The sequence below is a fragment of the Styela clava genome, chromosome 4, assembly GCF_964204865.1.
Source record: "Styela clava chromosome 4, kaStyClav1.hap1.2, whole genome shotgun sequence".
NCBI lineage: Eukaryota > Metazoa > Chordata > Ascidiacea > Stolidobranchia > Styelidae > Styela > Styela clava.
Genome location: NC_135253.1, coordinates 19,300,221 through 19,318,612, shown reverse-complemented (window position 1 = coordinate 19,318,612; position 18,392 = coordinate 19,300,221). Strand labels below are relative to the sequence as shown.

At 34.8% G+C, this 18,392-nt stretch overlaps 2 long non-coding RNA genes across 2 annotated transcripts; one reads left to right on the top strand and one right to left on the bottom strand.

The window, feature by feature from the left end:
- Positions 1-1,946: 1,946 nt before the first annotated feature.
- On the top strand, positions 1,947-4,041 carry LOC144422290 (uncharacterized). The gene is made up of 4 exons (XR_013475258.1): positions 1,947-2,135; positions 2,347-2,391; positions 3,031-3,167; positions 3,897-4,041. It is a non-coding gene; the product is annotated as an uncharacterized LOC144422290 (long non-coding RNA).
- Positions 4,042-5,455: 1,414 nt separating this feature from the next.
- Positions 5,456-7,306, bottom strand: LOC144422014 (uncharacterized). The gene is made up of 3 exons (XR_013475098.1): positions 7,150-7,306; positions 6,544-6,570; positions 5,456-6,283 (listed from the first exon to the last, which is right to left on the bottom strand). It is a non-coding gene; the product is annotated as an uncharacterized LOC144422014 (long non-coding RNA).
- Positions 7,307-18,392: the final 11,086 nt, after the last annotated feature.

Genomic DNA, 18,392 nt, shown 5'->3' with positions numbered 1-18,392 from the left:
TTCAATTTGCCAAATAAAATTTTTGTTCGCTATCAATCAATCGATAAAATGGTTTCTTGTGTTACCTACTCGAGAGTAAATAAGTTGTCACTGATTGCCTTTGAATAAAAAGTGAACATAGCTTTGTAAATCGGAGTTTAAACAACAGGCATATGCTGTTTTCTAGTGTGACTATCACTCGCCATATTTGCGCAGTAAATACTAAGATGATTTCTGGATTTACTCCGATTATAACTATGGATCCGGTTCCCATTATATTCCCAACCGATATTCAACAAACTTGCTAATACACCACTAAGTAGTTACATACATGAAATGAATTGTCAACTTGCTTTCTCTATCTCGTGTGATCGTCGTAATCACAGCTAAAAATAATCTTGAAAATGTTGATATATTTCATTTATTGGACACAGACACGAAGTGAACCTATGGATCATTTATTTATTATTATTATGTTGTTGTTGTTATTGTTGTTGTTAGACATTCTTATTGATACGAAAAAAATCGAATTTATAGTTAACTACCGAACCAATTGCTTTGAAACTTCCAGTGGTTACAGATTGTATTTTTGCTAAAAGGCTATTATTTTTATTTGTTTTAAAAAAAATTGTGGCCTCTATTTTTATTTTATTTTTTTGATGAGGATAATTATTTAATTAAAAATTGCGCTCTCGCCGGAGTTCATATCTTGTGGTCGATTGCGGTACGGCACCGGTAGTCGAATGTTACAGATTGCATACCCATAACCTACTGCTTCGTTTTGGCTTTCGTATTCAAATATTTAAGCATCGATCTCTTGTTTCGATTGTATCACTAACAGATCTTCGAATTCTTTTATAACCAAGGTATAGAACCTGGCCAAACATCCATCAATATATTCGAAAAAAACAGATTTAGAACTTATATATTAATTCAATAAATTCAAATTCCTGTCAATTTGTATTATAAAAATATTCAACACTTAACTTGTCATTCTAAAATGTGGATCTGATTACATCATTCCACAATTTTGAAGCAAACATAGTTTGTTTTCTGAACTGAGCTTTACGAATGATAAGTCTTGTTAGTTTTTAACATAAAACGATTTAACTAATCTGATTATTTTAAAATGTCAAACAGTTTTTAAAACTGTCACTGACATTTTAGCAGGTAACCGAGCTTGTGGATACGAGCTGGAAATAGTATTCAAAATTCTAGCAGCATTCTCTGCTGCTCTATTTGGAATATTTGTTGCAATTTTATGGGGATGTTGGATATGGATAAGTAAGTTTAAAATAAATTTGAAATGCAAACTCTTATTGTATTTTTATGAATAAAAAATAGTGTCTGTTTTTTTTTTTCAAAGTTTGGAGTAAAAACATCCTATTCAAGTGATTTTTTGTTTGAGTATTTAGTGTAATATAAATTAGATTACAATTAATAAATTCGCATTCAATTTTTTTGTCATTTATTTTACAGATTGCCTGAAAATATGTTAACTTTTTCAACAAATTGGAATATTGTTGTTTAAATTTTCAATTTATCAAAAAAAAAAAACTGGTCGAAGTGGCGAGCATTAGGTTTTTCAAATCGATGTTTCTCAAATAAATATCTAGTGTTCACATATCAAACATTTTTTTTATACGCAAATAAAGTTCTTAAACTCGGTATCATATTCATTATTTGGTACTCCCGTAGTATGTTTACCAGGTTGTGGTTAGGCTATAATTTTACTCCGATTTTCCTTATTTTAGTTCTATTACTAGTTCGGGGACTGCCTGTGCTAAGTGAATATACCCCCTGCCCATAGGTTTCAGTCCCTTTACACAACTTCATGCAAAATAGGCGAATAAAATTAGTTACCACCATATTGGTACACACTCTTTTGCAGTTTTACTTTGCCAATTATTTCATTTTGCATTGTAAATATTCTCAATTTTTAAACGAGGTGCATTTCCAATATTTTACTGAAGCATGGCTGAAGCAACCCAGTAATTAATCATGTAATATCAGCAGCTAGAGTAAAATTCCCATTTCGTTTTTATTGTTTTATAAACTAAACAACATTGCTGATGTTTTTCTTTGTCTTGCAGAAAGAGATATTGCAAACCACGTTGATGGTATTTTTGAGGATGTGAGAAATATACACAACTTCGGTAAATGCTTACTAGTCTAGTCTTATATGGTACTTATTAGTTAAACTCTCCACCCCAATCTGTCACTTTCTTCCGTTATTGTGCCGTCGATAGTGCGTTTGTGCTATATTTTATTTTATAAGGCATACAAAATAAAATCAAAATAAACTGAATCTATAATTATAATGATGACAAAGATCCAATTTCTAAGTTTTTAATTTGCTTTTTGCAGATGAAGTCGAAGATATCGAAGAAATAAACAATTCAATTGCAGCAGGTGAGACAGATATGGGGATTTTTTTAAGGCATTTTCTGAATATTATACAGTTCCTTATGCTATACTCTATATGCTATATGGAAAACTTGGCATACAAGTACATGTATTTGACGTGCCACAACAATTTTTGCATATGTTATTTCTAACTCTCATCTGGCTGGGTCACCCAAAGATTACGTCACTACGACCTCACAATCACATCAAGGAGCTTGCCAAAGTAGAGTTACGATCGACCGAAATGGCATCTCCACCGACGATAACGAATCTCACTAACGCCAGCGGCCCAGCGATCTCTCTCATATCGGGATCGTTTCATAGAGAAAACGAGAGAAATAGCTTGTTCGATTTCCGGTGATCGACTGCGCGTTTTGGATGGCAGTTACCATAGATTGGAGGGCCTTATTACGTAATGTGACGTCGTAGTGACGTAATTTTTGAATGACGTAGCCAGGTGGGAGTTACGAATAAGATATATAAAAAGAGTTTAGCCACGTCAACCAGAAGTACTTACGTCGTTTTGTGAACATGACCCGAAAAATTTGATGCCTGAACATTAGATTTGAAATGATTCACTTTTATCCGTAATAGTGCAGCAAGAAACGTACGGGTAAAGGTAAATGTTAATATTGCTATTACCAGATTTACCACCAGACTGGACCAACATACCAGTCGGCACCGGATACAACAAGAGATAAATTTTTCATGGAGATCCAGAGTATAATGACGTGTTAGCAGCATTTCAACAAAACGGACTACCGCATTGCAGAGTATCAAAGGTTAATTAACTTTTTCATAAAAATTAATTTTCAAATTCAATCAATTATCTTTAAACAATTACATTTATTCAATTAAAATATCTAAATTTTTTCAAAACATTACAAACATCAACTTCAATTTAATTAGTTAAAGTTAGATGTTTCTATTCTCCATAAAATTGTTTTTAAAATTGGTCAGTTACTTTTGAGATATGGAGGGCACTGGAAAATAGACTATAAATAAAATTGTAGTTTTTTCAAAAACTTCACAAATTAAATGTAAACCTTATGTCTAGATCTAGAATTTAAATTTTGCATTTTGTAGATTAATTAAATATTGCTTATAATGAAATATAATTGTAAACTTGATCAATCCCAAAAATCTTTTTTTCAAATATATTTGGATGAGGGTAAAATGAAAATAAGCGTACATTTCCTATATATCTTCTATTGAAATATTGGGCACCATCAAATGGTTATGAAATACGACACTCTTTAAACTTTTGCTTTTTGTTACCTGGAATATATATTTCTCGTCTTAAAATCATATTATTTATTAATTGTTGATAAGTTACCGTAATTGCGCAAGGGAAGAGAAGATTCAAACATGTAAGCAAAGATTAAAAAATTGTGAGAATTAACAAAAATCATTTTTTACAATTTCATTTCACAACATTTTTTAATTTCCATTTAATTCCTTACTTGCAGATAAGTCCCTGCCTACTAACATAATAATATTCTTACATTAAGATTGAAAAAATACAAAATCCAATGATTTTCAAGCAATTCAAAAACAGAAAGAGTTACGTGATGGAGAAATACAACGGCCAAGAAGTAACAAAATTTCTTTTTCATGGAACGCAAGGCCGCCACGTTGAAAGCATTTGTTCATCGGGATTCGTTGTGAGTTTTGCAGAAGATAATGGTATGTAATATTTTAGTTTTATAACCCATTGATAAAAAAAGATTAAATTAATTTTTCAGGGGTAAAAATCTTCATGGTCGTATATATGTGTTTTACAGTCTAGGATCGCGAGCGAGTCTGCGATTAGATATCGGTTTTCATATTTTATGTATTCGAAATTTTTGTTATTCTCTACATTTGTTTTTGATAACTACAAATAAAAACATTCCTCAAAATAAGCCCTAGTGTTGATTTTCGAAATAAAATTGAAATCAAACTCTGTCTTATTTTTGAGCGGATACGGTAGTATCTTCTCATATCAGTAGGGCTACAAAGATATGGATAGATAGTGATTTTCCTATTTTCTGGTGCCGCGGAACCCCAATGTTATTTTTCAGCCGGTCAAAAAAAAACACTCTGCATTAATTTAATTGTCTTTTGTTGTCTTAATCGATTAAACTATAAATATAAACATAAGCAAACCTAACACTATCACATCAACTTGATTTGTAAAGTGCAGCAAGTTGAACGATAGCGGCAAACCCAATAGGTATTAGATTATGTTTACACAGTATGCATATAATATTATGTATAATCTCGATTCAAATGAAATCTTGTGGAAACCCTGTATAGTGGCCTACTGGCGCAACTCTGGGGATTCAGCGGAAAGCCGATTGAAAACCACTGCTAAAGTAAATGTCAGTAATAATAATTCACTTTCATTTTTGAATTGTATAACAGGACGTAAGTTTGGCAAAGGAGTTTACTTTGCACGAAAATCATCATTTTCATTGCACTACACCGGTAAGGCCACAGAACGATCGATGTTTTATGCAGAGGTTATAGTTGGTAATTACACCAAAGGAAGCAAAAATTTATGTGAAGAACCTATTGGTTATGACAGCGTTGTGAACAATGTAACGAATCTTACTGTATTCGTTGTTTTTCGGGAAGCTAGTTCTTATCCAACTTATTTAATCACGTTTATAAAGTAATTGTAAAGTTGACGGACTACTGTTTTTACTTTTTGATAATAACATTTTATGAATTAACGTATTTCATGTAAGTTTATCATTTTCAATATATTATATGTGGGTTTTTCTTTTTCAAGTGTTACAATAAGGTGTGATATTAGTCGGCTACTGAAAAAAAGTTGCAAATATTAGACAGCAGTCTTCTTTAATAAACATCTCTGAGACTATTCAAGCTTTTAGGAATTCAATAAAGATGATATTCAAAAAACTACAGATAAGAATTTCAAACTACAACTGCAAATAAGAATAACTCAAAATGAGTAGATTGAGTTTGATAATATTTCTACTTTTGTAAAATTTTTAAATAGTTTTGGACTTCCCTTTTATTTTCCCAATTAACATATTTCCCACTCACAATACAACAGCATTCGTAGATGTAGCACAATTTTTATTTCCAAAATTGAATAACAAAATACACAATTAATAATGAATAATGCCAACCAAAGAAGCCAAAACTATATAATTTTTCATTTATGTATGCCTGAGTTTAATAGTGATTAGGCAGGCATCTTGTTATTTTTAAAAGATGTAGCAAAGCAATAGTAAATATTAGTTGGTTTTGCTTCTATCTCATTAAGGTCCTATAGTTCAAACTTATCATACAAAAATTTCTAAAATTTTTGTCACACTATAATAATTGTGTAATCATCGGTATCTAACATAAAGCACACTATAACAGACAATAACTAAATGAGGATCTTCTGCACGAAGCCCCCGCCAATATTTTTTTTAAATCATTTTTTTAATCATTTTTTAAAAGTGGCGGGTGTGTTTTTCTCGAATTTCCTTTCACATTTTTCGCAATAGCTGCAGGGGCTTTGTACAAAAGAAATGAAACATTTGTAATTTCCTTTGGGTTTTTTTGCCGATTTTGGTGAAAAATTGTTACATTACCGGGCTAATTGTGCTTTGGTTGCTTCATAGGATTACAAATTGCTTTTAAGTTCAATAGCAAGCAGTTCTGTAGTAAATAGTAGTAGTTTGTCGCAAAAAAGCAAGAGCTAAAAACAAAAATCAATCTATCTTCCGCAATCCACACTATCAACGAACATCGACCCTGCCTTCACGAGTCCAGCAATACTTCCGACAGCTTTGGTTACGCCAACTAGAGTGGCCGTGGCTGGGTTTGTAAATGCAGCCACGGTAAAGCCACCGACCGCCACCCCGACCAGGAAACCAGCTACTGTCTTTTTGGTGCACTGAACAAAATAATTTCCTTCAATTAGTCAATTAGAAATATATGGATTAAGGTTACAATCAGTTCTTATACTGATGGTCTGGCCTCATGAAAACAAGAACTTTTAAGTTTAATTATTCTTTTTCCTGATCTGTGTTTTGAGAGCAGTACTAAATGAAAGAATCGTTGCAACAAAGCATTTCATGTCCGAACTTTTCAGCAATTAAAACTTTCCAATTAATTTCCACATCTAAGCGGATTACTTAAAGTAATTTTACTTACAGTGCATCCTTCACCGTTGCCCCTTACCTAAAATGAAATATTTAAATTTTGAAACAATATTTACTTCCAAATATGTGAGGCTATGAATAACGGAAGTGTGGTTTCTTATTTGACTGCCACTTTTGCTGAGCAAAGTGGTTGACAAAATTAAACGCCTGACTATTAATCAATCCATTTTGCATAAACAGTCATGCAGGGCAATTCAGAAAAGTAAAAACAAAAACAGAAACACTAAATTTCTCAATTTCTTATACGGAAATGAAAAAAAGTTATTTAACATCTGAACTTCAATTTATATATGGTTGTACTAAGAAGTTTCAGTAACCTACGACGCTTTGCAAAAAGTTCTCTCAAAGATATTCTTTTCAAAATATGTGCCAAATGACCTGGGCTTTTGTGGTCATATGGTATCATATAAAATAGTGCTAGCAACTTTTTTTGGTTATTAATTTTGGAACTTAAAAAAGTACCCATTATGTATGTATTGATGTAATTGGGGTAATTTTGTGCAAATGATTCGCAAAAATGAATGTCCTCTCATATGCTAAAATATTTTTTTAAACATTAGGATTATGAACCAGTTTATTTTAAGTACAATCGACTCACATGGGCCTCGACCACAAAATTTCCCACCAAAAGCAGCAACAATATAAACGTAGTTTTTCACATCATTTTGTATAGAATGTTGTTGGAATGTTGAATAGAAGTTTTGACCTAATCAATTCAGGATAGATAATAATTCCTGCAAAATTTAACGAACAAAACAAAACATAAAAGGTTATATAAGATCCTAACTCATAAGCGACTGTAGGTTTGAAGGACTGTAATGTTTAATAGAAATATTGGTGCTACTTTAGCATGCAATCTCAGCGCCGTAAAACTACTATGGTACGAGATCTTATTTTCGCAACGGGATATTAATTTAATGCCAAATTGTCCATAATTGTGGTGTCATTTTGGTGTGCGTGCAATCTCATAAAGAAATTCAAACATATTTCAGTTGAGTTCGCTCGACGGCTGAATACGCCAACCAACGTGGCATCGAAATATCGTCTCGATGTTTTTCTCGCTTAAGCGTAGACATATCCAATATTAGGTTGGAGAGACATGATTCGATCTCCCTCCCCCCCCCCCCACTGCAAGTTTCGTCATTGTTTTTTTAAATGTAATTTTGCGGAATTTGCAATGGGGCTTAAATTTCGCTCTGTTCTTGAACGATTTACTGTAAACCGAACGTTTCCTGGCTTGTAATCTATATTCCTTTCACCAAGTGAACCAACCACCGAGATAAATGAAAATGCGCGTTTATATACTTTGAAAAACTTAGACAGCAGAGTAGTAAGTCTGTATAACAATTCTTCAAGATGTTGCTAGATATCAGTGGCTGCTTATATGGTTTTGTTCAAAGCAAAAGACACCAGTAAGAGTCGTAATACGTCATTACTCTGGGAAAAAATAAAATTTTGCCACCCCTCTAAAAAAAAATGGGGCTGGCTGCGCTCTTAAGCCTAAAATTAGGTTTCGAACCTTTGATGTTTAAACCGTGACATAAACATGACCAGATCCAACACACTATAGTATCCATTTCCTCACACGAACGCTGCCTGTTTAGTATTTGCACCTGACAATATTCTAAAAATCAGCATATATAGTATTTGTTGCACTGATATTGGTGCTTTGGAAAAAATTGAGCCAAAATGCGAAGTTGCTTTTATCTACAATATTTAAAATTATAACTGATATTTTTGTACAAAATTAAATTCAGCGACTACATTATACATTCATCTGTTTCTAGAATCATATCACTCATCACTGGCGTTTTCGTCTAGAGCGAAGTGATAGAGAGAAGTGATTGCTGAACCATGCTGTGCGGAAACCAATTCTGAACCTGATATCAGCCTTTCAATTTGGGGGTTTTTCCATTATTTTTCAGTGCTTTGGAGTGTTTGTTTAGCAATATAATATAACCTCGATTTTTAGTCGGTCTGCTGTGGCCCATTAAAACGACGCAGAAAATTAGCATATGGCCGCTATTGACTGAGTTAGTGCGTACCTGATATTTGCAGTATTGGCGTCAGCAATCAATCATTTAGGTATCCGAATGCTACCAGCGCTTTTTCACTATTCATTTTAATATACTCGAGCGCTCAAGCGTCACTATATCGTATACGTCAGACATTAGGAGATACGAGCCATATCGTTGTTTGCTCAAAAGAACGGGCATCGATCAATTATTGATCGCAGACAAACTTCACGCGACAAGAACATAAACACTTGAAAGCTAATATATTCAATTTATTTTTAAATTATAGCAACGTTGTCAGAATTTGACTAATGGAACCCATAACTCTATACAGTATTCAATATTTGCCTCTTTATTCAATGAATTACAGTAGTCAGTAGTTAATTTTTCACCATATACCGAAAGAACACTTCAAATTAAAAATTGTAATAAATAAGGAATAAGCATTTCAGCTGAGGGGGAACCGCGGGAAACAAATTTGGTTGCAACATGATTGCAATAAATTCTCAATCTTCACACATTAAACTTTATTGACGAAAAGGGCGCCTGCACCAAAATAGGTCCCTGCACCAACGAAGAATGGTATTCCTACAGGGTTCAAAACTGCTCCTCCAGCTAATATACCTCCTATTACCCCAACAGATACAGTTGCGATGATTTTTGTGTAGCACTGTAAAATGAAAGTTTGAAAGTTTTTAAACGTGACAAATATATTAATTTTTTAATTAAGCATTTTAAAAACTTTTTAATTTACACGTCATAAACTCATCACTTCTGATTTTATCAATTTTAGGATCCGTGAGCGCTCAACCTTAACGATTTTTTTTCCATTCTAATCTCCACTTCAATTACCTTGTTTAACCCTAATATGGCATCTCTGTCTATTACCATTCTCGCGATATGGCCTAAAATCGCTGGTGCGTGACTGGGGGGTAGAAGAAAAAAGTTTGACTTGAAAACTATTCAAGTAATTTTTCTCGTTATGCACATGTCTTTAGATTCTTAATAGGACCATTCAGAGGCCTGCAATAATCCAAAATCCCTGGCTGGGCGTGACTGGGGGGTAGAAGTAAAAAAAAGTCCGCATAACCACGGCAGGTAACCTGCAGGTAACCACGGTCCGACCACTAAAAGCCCGTTTTGGTCCATTTCCTCTGGCCCGATTATTCTGAAAAAATTTCTGCGTCATTGTGGTAACGCGTTTTTACATTAGATTTTTCTCTGTGATAATTTACCTTACTATATATATATATATATATACGCCAGTCAGTGGCGGAGCGTCAATAGGGCCAACCGGGGCAATGCCCCGGTTGTTTTTTCGGTATAATGAAAAATATTCGAAAAATACCTCAATATCGGTTGCACAGACTGTCTACACTAGCCATATTCTTCCGACATGGTTCATTTTTCGCTCGCAAAGCCTTCGCCAAACGTCGACGGGGCGACGCCGATTTTGCCCCGGTTGCTCATTGTATATCGTATTCTCTCTTTTATCTTCCACTCGCCGCGTTTGTCTCGTTTGTTTTCTGTTTCTTTTACTAATCATCGGGGCTAGCCCCGAAATTATGACGAAACAATGCCGACGTTTCTTCCAACAACGTGTTGACATATTCACGCATTCCTTCTCGTTCGTTGGTTGCTTGAAGAGTTGATAGTTTCCTCGCCTTCGTTTTCGTCGCTTGTTTCGCTATTTGAATCAGTTAGAGACCTTTAGTCCATTTGCTTTCTATTTTCCACATTCCTTTTGAGCTCCTCACTTCTTTCCGGCTTCGCATTTCTTAGCCTTAGACCTCATAATGAATACGGTTGATGCACTACTTCGCACTCCGTTTTCGCAGCTGCCGCTGGAACAAAAATTAGAGGTACAACGTCTTGGGCCTTATCAACCAAAAAATTGTTCACTGGAACAATCCCATGACGGAGGAAAGCGTCGGCGTAAATTCTGCGCAGAAACTTGGTATAAAAAACACGAATGGTTGTGTTACAGCGAGGACAAAAATGCACTTTTTTTGTTTTTATTGCCTACTTTGTGCTACCGCCTGTGACTCACGTTGGTGTAAATTTGGTTTTAGAGATCTTAAACATCTTTCCGAGCGTGCCAGGGATCATCAATCTTCTATGGAGCATCTGGACAATGCAGTAAAATACCGAACATTCGGAAATGTTAATATTGCAGCACAGTTGGATGAAGGACGAGCGGTTTCTATTCGTCGGCACAACCAAAACGTCGAGAAAAACCGCCATGTTCATGGTCGATTGATAGATGTTTTGAAGTTCATTGGTTGTCACGAGCTGTCCCTCCGTGGGCACGATGAACGGGCTGGCTCTTCTAATAGAGGGGTATTTTTGGATATGGTGGAATACACCGCATCCCTAGATACAGTATTGAGAGATCATCTTGATGCCGCAACTGTTTCGAAAGGGACATCTAAGGATATCCAAAATGATTTGCTCGACTCAATGTATAAAACTTATTTACAACATTTGGCTCTGGAAATTGAGAATTGCCAGTTCCTTTCGATTCAGTCTGACGAGACAACTGACATCACGTGCGTTTCCCAACTGGCTGTGATTTTTCGGTTTGTGAAAGATGGTAAACCTACCAAGAGAATTCACAGCTTTGTACCAATCGTTGATCGCACGGCCTGCGGGATATCGGCTGTACTGAAAGAAGTGTTACAGCCTTACAACGCGAAGTCAAAATTGATAGCTCAAACTTATGGCGGCGCGGCAGTCATGAGTGGGTCGAAACATGGTGTTCAAGTTTATATAAAAGAAGATTTTCCTCATGCGCATTTTTTACATTGTTATGCACACCAATTTAACCTCGTTATTAAAAATATGTGTCTTGATACCCCTCTCGTCCGTATATTTTTTGCAAATCTTTCGGGGTTTTCTTCATTTTTTTCCGTTTCGCCGAAGCGCTCTAACCTCCTTCGCCAGATATGTAGCCGCCGTCTCCCAGCTTGTGCACCAACACGTTGGAACTTCCAATCACGCGTGGTGCAGGGCGTGTCCGAAATTAGGTCTGAGCTCATTGAGTGTTTCAATGGCATTCAGAGCTCTCCGGTTTGAGACGAACGCTCGGTGAGGGAGGCGGCAGGTCTAAAGCGTTTGCTAGAAGATGGTGAGTTTTCATTTTTTCTCGCTTTTTTCTCTACAATATTCTATCACGTGGATGTATTATATGGCGCATTGCAGTCAAGGCTAATGGTTGGAGCGTCTGTGCAGTCGTGTATTTCAGACTTCTGCGATGCTGTATCTCGTATCCGGGAAACAATAAAATACGACGACACATGGAGTGCTTCTTTACGCCGCGGGCAAACAACGCAGCGTTTGATTTTGTCTGCAAAGGAATGCTGTGACATTCTGGTGAATCAAATAGGCGATCGTCTGCGCACTGAACACCTTGCCGCGTTCTCTTTGATGAAATTTTTCAAAATTTGCACGTCAATTTCCCATCCATTTGTTGGCTACTGTCTCCAAATTTTACCCCATGATGAACGTGGGTAAATTGGAAAAAGAATTGCAATGTATATACACCAATCAAACTTTTTTGAACATCACATCAACTTGCGCGCTCTATGGGTTCCTCATAGATAACACTCTAGTAATTACCTTTGCGGCGTCTGCAAAATTTCTGGACATCATTTTGACGACGCCTATTTCTTCCGCCGACGCAGAGCGAACATTCAGCACGCTGAAGCGTATTAAAACGTATCTCAGAAACACAATGAAGCAAGATAGATTAAATTCCTTGGCTGTTTTATCCATTCACAGAGACGTTATTTCTGGGATGCATGACTTTAATCAGCGCGTTATTGAGCATTTTGCTTCCAAGAAACCGCGGCGTGTTGCATATATGTTCAAGCAGTAGAAGTCTAGCAGCATATATATCTATGAGTGAGCGACGCATGTCCTTATCTTTGCTTTATCTTTCCTTTCTTCATAGTAACGTTTTAAACCTTATTTTAGGTTTTGTCTGCTTTCCCGAAGTTTCTGTTAATATGTCATTGTATTTATCTGGGTAAATATTGCCTTTCCTTTTGAAAGAGGTTTCAAAATAAACTATGTCTATATTTATTAATCCCTTGACTTGGACTGGTTTTAAAGACACTTTCTTATCGTTAAAAATTGTCGCTTTTGCGGATTGGTTGTTACCGATGGAATGGTTTTTATACTCTTAAAATGATGGGAGAACTTACAGCGCTCATCCTGTCCCCGTAGATGGAGGTGACTTGGTCCCGCAGTAGCTTGCCCCGGTTGTCAAAATGACCACGCGCCGCCACGTCGCCAGTGCATATTATTCCCTGATTAAGTTTGTCTGTATAGAAACGTCACCAATTTACATTTTGCTAACACCAAATTAGTGAAGCACTGACAGACTAGCTTAACGATAAAATATTTTCGTTTAAGCCGCAGAGTCCAATTGAGATCTGCCACAGTGTAAATTACTTTGAAACGTCGCTTTTCTGCGATCTTTAATTCACTGTGCGCTCGGCAAAAATGTCTCTTTACACAAAGCCTATTGCCTATAGCATATGCGCTCTACAATGAGCCACCAGCCTGCATCAACCAATACTTCCTTGTAGTATTGCGTCAATTGATGTAAATTGATATTGAATCACGTAAATACTAAGCAAAGTTCTCTTTGTCATATTACACGTCAGCAATCACTTAACTTCCTTTTATTCATCTTCACCATCATACTATATACTTGGTACTCCCGTAGTTGGTGTACCAGGTTGGGGTTAGATCATAATTTTATTCCGATTTTGCTTGTTTTAGTTTTATAACGAGTTCGGCGACTGTCTGTGTTAGCCAAGTGAATATTCCCTGGTCCATAGGTTTCAGTCCCTTTACACAACTTGATGTAAAATAGGCGTACAAAATTAGTTACCGCCATATTGGTACACACACTTCTGGAGCGCCAAAGCTTCTTTACATAAAATTCATTCCTCCAGTATTGAAGCCATGAAAATTGAGTCAAACTCATGGTGCGTAATCTATTGTTTATGTACACTATTCAAAAAATCTAATAAGTATATATGAAAGTTTGGTAAAGGAGTTCACTTTGCACGCAAATCATCATATTCATTGCACTATACCGGTAATAACAAGGAACGATCGATGTTTCATGGAGAGGGTATAATTGGGAATACACCAACGGCAGCAAAGATTTACGCGAGGAATCTATGAAAAGAAATATGCGATATGACAGTGTTGTGGACAATGTACAGAATACTAATATATTCGTTTTTTTTGGGAAGTTAGTTTCTATCCAAATTACGTAGTCACGTTAATAAGGTAATCGGAAAATTGGTTTGATGAGTGATGTATTCCCTCTATTTTAAATTGCAATTATTTTCAAGACATTCATTTCTATTTGCAGTCGTTGTAATATAAATGCAATACTAGTCATATGACAGCAATGCTTTTATCCCAGCAGAGTTAGGAAATATTACTCCGACAATCGCGGTGTTGATGCTTTGGACTACGTTAAGATAAAAGAACATATATTTTGTCATTGTTCTCCGTGTCATTTACGGAGCGGTAACTTGACAAGGTTTCATATTTGACATCTTCTGATCGTAAGGTAGAAAAACGAACTTTTCGAATGGATCTTTTTATTCTAAAACTATTGAAATGGAGCAACGTCCAATGATAGCATTGTGTTGATCAACTGTTTAACGCGGCAATATTGTATTGAAATATGTGAGTAATGAGTGAGTCAATTTATGACATAACACGCTTTGTGTGATGCTAACGAAGCACTGGTATACGTGACACAAGGAGCTGAAATCGAAATTAATATACAGTACCGAGTTTTTTTTTTATATTATATTCAGAAAAGTCGCTAAACCACTTGTTTAAAGTATTGAGGTTTGAATAGCATTTTGCCGCTAATTGTCGAATAATTAATCTCCTTGCTTTTATCTGGTAAAAATGATTGCCGATATTCTTTGAATAAGCGATATTACAAGCAAGTCAAAAGTTAGCAATTGGTCAGTAACATATGCTGACCTTATCATGATCTGTAATTTCCTTTTTTCCAAAGTTAATCCACTGAATTTTTTTACAGTGCGTGAAAAGTAATTGGCGATGTGCTTGAATAATATCGATACAAATTACCGGATGTAAATGCATTGTAGCGAGATGCTTGAACTATAGAAAGAAAATTGGCATCAAATTTCCAGACGTATGTTCTTACCAAATTATAGATAAATAAAAGGCAATGTAAACTTAAATAAATGAGACATATTATTATGTCGCTAAAACTTTTTTTTTATTTAAAAAAAAATGAAATATATTAAACGTCATACAAATATCAAAGTCATATCATCCCTATTATTTCTATAAACTCAGGATTGTTTAAAAAGCAAAAAATAGTTATTTATAAGGTGTACCAAAGTCATGCCAACCGTAATGTTTTGCGACCATTGCACCTGGTAAATAGAAGTGAATGCGATCAAATTTCAGCGTCAAAATGACAACTTAACGCTTTGTCGCTAATAAAGTGGTCACAGGTAAAAACGCGTATCCGTCGAATATTACCAGATTAAACAATATTGGATCTCCTGCCTACTGTGGCCGATTGGGACGATGCTTAGGACCATTTAGCCTTCTTTATTTTGTAAATACGGCTCTCGACGTTTCATCAAATACCTCACAGAGCACGAGCTTAAGTTTTACCAAAGATAGATTTGGGGTCGCAAAATAGCGTGACTATGAGGCAATAAAGTGCCCTAGACTTCTCGAATTTATTTGTGGGAATCCTATGAACCGTTTATTTCTAATAGGTAGGTTAAACATTGCCCTGTAAAATGGGGGTTGCAATTGCATAGAGTTACGTAAAGACTGTTTTTTTTTTTAGAAAAATAGGTCCGTATTAAGTGTCCCAAAATAAAGAATATTTACAAAATTTGCTCGTTTAATACGTTTCTACGTAGAAGGCAATAGTGCTCTCATCTGCACGGGACAGTACGGAACAATATACCCGGTATATTCGATTGAAAGTATATAGGATTTGGATAGTAGAAATATAAAGCAGAAATTTTCATATGAATTTATTCGTAAATTGCTTTACTAGATTAGTTCAGATTATTTTTTTATTATTCGACGCGTTTTCCGCTTTGAATAAAAATTAGACACCGATATCTAACGATGTGAAATGGACCAAGTATTTTTGGAAAAAATGGAATCTTCCCGGTTCGGCATAGCCTTACAAATGTTTATTGCACCGCGTGTGAAGGCGTGAAATTTAAGCTCAAAATTTTAACCTACGACGTCAAAACAGTCGAGTCTAATACTTTAACCGCTGCCATCGAACTGTTAGGGTAGCAAACCTAATGTTGTAATATGTTACTATGCAGTTCAAAAGTCTTGCTGCACACTAACACAAGTTTGTTTCTGCTACGTTTCGTCTGACCAAAGTCAGATTTCCTCAGACAAGCAGTTTACCATAGTAATATGCACCGTGATTTCTCACTCTTCTTATAAATGAGACAAATTCGAATATAATTATAGTGTTCTTTTAGGCATGGTCGGTATTTCGTTGAACAATTTTCCACAAAAATCTAGCACACTGCGCATTTTTATAACGTTAGCGGAAAATATCATACGATTTAGGGTAATGTTCACGTAGTTCTTAGTTTTAAAGTAAAATTAAACCCGAAACTATGATATGCGAGTGACCTTATGCTAAAATTGAGGTAATGTATCAGTAGAAATGTTGATGGTCGGTCAGCGGTCACATTACAATTTATTAATGACCGAATTATGCTTGATTTTACGGGTGTTTTAGTTTTATAACTCTTTGATGGTTCTAAAAATAAATTTATAATTTCAAGTCCTATTACGTCATCTTGTCTGAATATCTTCGTCCCATGCTTGGGGTTGAGATGCTTGTGTATAAATTTGAAATTTTGGACTAATTATAATGAAGTACACTATTAAAAGTTTTCTTTATTTCAAAAATTGTCAAATGACTTTAATTTATGCCCGACCAACTTTGCAACAGGGATATTGAGAAATGTGACCCAGCTATGATGTCATAATATGCTATATAAGATGTCGTTTCCGACAATTCAAATATGCGGTTATTTTCGATCAGTCAGAAAAATAGTTTGCTACATTTACGAAGTAGAAAATTAGAATAGATCATTTTAGGTATATAAAATCACATAACACGAAATTGGATGACTTATATTTTTCAAATAGTTTTTAGTAATAACAGGACAGCGTTGCGATGAACCGTATCAAAATTGATATTATAGGGTATAGGGAAAAGTAAATATACCTCCTGCCCATAGGTTTTAGTCAGTTTACACAACTTGATGTGGAGTAGACAAAATTAGTTACCTCCATATTGGTACACACACTTCTGCAGCGCCGAAATAAATAGTTCAATCAACATTATGGATTGATATACGCTGTATACTGGAATGCTTCACCTTTTTTAAGAAAAACTAATGAGTTAGTACCAGTGAAATACTCAGATTTTTTTAATTTCCATTTTTATAATATTCAATGGTAACGTTAATTTTTGCATGGAGTAAATAATTGAAGACAATGTCGTTATCGTTATCGTTATATAAAAGTCGATATTTGGGCATGAACTTGTTAGAAGCGAGAGGCATAAATAAGAGTCTTATTTAAATGAACATGCGAGAAATTTTAAAAAGATTGTTGAAATTAGCATGAGATTCGTGAAAAAATTCAATAAGCTGTATTAAAAAAAAACATTTTGTGAATGATAGACAAAATCAATCAGTGATCGTGACCTTAGGATTTCAATTCAGCAAAATAGTCAACAAAATATACGTGTAAAAATAAGAAGTAAATTACTGAAATTTTAAGATAATTGACCCGAAATATAGCTATTATTAATATAAACTATTATCACCATTTCAGAATTACATTTCTAGGGGTTGCGTGGAATTTGAACGTTGAACTTTGTTGATAGATATCAGTGGCTGTTTGTTTAGTGCTTCGTTTTGAGGCGAGAATAAGCGTCTAGAAAATAAATTTTATACAGCTTGTTGAAGTAAGCATGAGAATCGGAAATTGAGTGAAATTAAATAAACCTTTTTGTGATTGATGGACCTAACATTGCCAATCGACGATCATCACATTAGTATTACGATTAAGCAAAATATACGCATAAAAATAAGGAGTTAATTACTACAATTTGACGGTTTTTGATTTGTAATGAAAAAACATTTAACAGTGGTTATTTAAATCAAAGTAAGAAGTATAAAAGTCATAAGATTTTTGAGTGACGAACCTTCAAACGGCAATTAATATAAACTATAATGACCAGTTTAGAATTATACAGATTGTGTTTGCCTAGAATGTCAGCCATGTTTTGTTCATATTAGACCAAATGTGGTTCGGTGGTATTTTTTCATTGTTGTTAAAACCAGATTACAAGATGATTAATGTTTGTTTATTTTGTACACTGATATCAAATGAAAATTGCAGAATTTGCGTATTTTCTGTTCCGGATATTGTTTAAAAAACACATTTCGTACCAGGTAGAGTATACACCGAACTTCACGATATGACATCGACGTCGGCTCAATTTATTACCGACGTAGCATTTTTGCACGTAAGACTGTTGATTTCACTTGGTCACTTTGTTAGATTATTGTAGAAAATAGTAGGATTAGGATGGCAGTGCGAGCGATGAATAGACGGGGGATATTAATGTGCCTTCAATAAATAAAAGTTTGTGCAACTTACATATACTCATTTTAATTTTTTCAAATCGCAGACTGTTGAATAATGGTATAAAGTTGATTTTTACAATTAAATAATATAAATA